General features: G+C 31.0%; 1 pseudogene; it reads left to right on the top strand.

Annotated features, from left to right (window-relative positions):
• Positions 1-313: 313 nt before the first annotated feature.
• The window catches only part of LOC140857291 (uncharacterized), a 1,583-nt pseudogene continuing 189 nt past the window's right edge, over positions 314-1,707 (top strand).

Here is a 1,707-nt window from a genome sequence, read left to right as displayed (position 1 = left end):
TATGTTGTAATATCTACCCAAAGGAGAATTATAATATGCTTTATTGTGAATCCATGATGAAATTATTTTATTTCAATTTGAGCAATTATGTATTATTTTTGTAGTTATTTCTCTTCATTTGAATGCTTCATCTGTTACCATATTTAATGGTTTGAACTTCTTTGAATGGTGTGAACAAATCAATTTCCACTTAGATGTATTGGATCTTGACTTAGCACTATTGGAAGATAAACTTACTGCTCTTACATATTCTAGCAGCGAGGAAGAGAAGTTACATCATAAAGCATGGGAACGCTCTAACAGATTAAGTCTTATGTTCATGTGAACGATTATTATCAACAACATTAAAAGTATTATTCTACAAATAGAAAGTGCAAAGAAATATCAAAAGTTTGTGGAAGAATATTTTTGTTCTGTAAATAAGTCACTTGCTGGTACACTAATGGCAGAACTCACGATCATAAAGTTCAATGAGTCGTGAAGTATGCAAGATCACATTATTAAGATGACCAATATTACAGCAAGGTTAAAGATTTTGGGGATGATAGTGGAAGACTCCTTCTTAGTGCAATTCATTTTGAACTCATTATCTTCTGAGTATGGATCTTTTCAATTAATTATAACACTATTAAGGATAAGTGGAATGTTAGTGAATTGTCCAGTATGCTTGCTTAGGAGGAAATGAGACTAAAAAAGCAAGGTAGTCGTTCCATTAATTTCATAAGTCAAGAAGTTAGTAATGGACACAAGAAGAAAGTTAACAAGTTCAAGAAGAAAAAGAAAATGCCTGCTAAGGTTCTTTAGGCTGACAAGAAGGAACAAAAGCTAGATAAGTATCACTCTATAAGAAAGTAGGGCATTATTAGAAAGATTGCCTGAAACGTAAGGCTTTCGAAAAGAAAGGTAAATCTAATATCTTTGTATGTTTTGAATCAAACTTAACTGAAGTTCCTCATAATACTTAGTAGCTTGATTCTGATGCTACTACTCATGCTTCTAATTTAATGCAGGGATTCTTTACGATCCGAACCACAAACCCAACTGAAGATTTTATGTTTATGGGGAATCGTATGAAGGTTCCAATTGAAGGCATAGGAACTTATCATTTGATTTTGGATACTGGCTATCACCTGGATTTATTATAGATAGCTTATGTGCCTTCAATATCTAGGAACTTAGTTTCTCTATCAAAACTTAATGTTTCTGGGTTTAATTTTAAGTTTGGATATGGTTGTTTTAGTTTATATAAGAATACTTCTTTTATTGATTCTGGTATTCTTATTAATGGTTTATATAATTAAAACTTGACAATCTTTTTGTGGAATCCCTACTTACTATGCATCATAATTCTAAAATTAAGCGTAGTTTACTAAATGAAAATTCTACTTGCTTGTGGCGTAAACGTTTGGGTCATATATCCAAAGAAAAGTTAAAAAGATTAGTAAATAATGAGATTCTTTCAAATTTAGATTTTATTGATTTTGGTACATATATAGATTGCATCAAGGGAAAGCAAACTAGACATAACAAGAAAGGTGCCACAAGAAGCACTCGGCTTCTTGAAATTATACATGCTGATATATGTGAACATTTTGATGTTTCATCTTTTAGTGGAGATAAATATTTTATCATTTTTATAGATAATTTTTCACGCTATGGTTTTGTCTATTTGCTTCATGAAAATCTCAAGTAGTAGATGCCCTTAAG

This window comes from Elaeis guineensis, chromosome 4 (assembly GCF_000442705.2).
Source record: "Elaeis guineensis isolate ETL-2024a chromosome 4, EG11, whole genome shotgun sequence".
In the NCBI taxonomy this organism is placed as follows: Eukaryota; Viridiplantae; Streptophyta; class Magnoliopsida; order Arecales; family Arecaceae; genus Elaeis; species Elaeis guineensis.
This window is presented reverse-complemented; position numbering and strand designations above follow the sequence as displayed.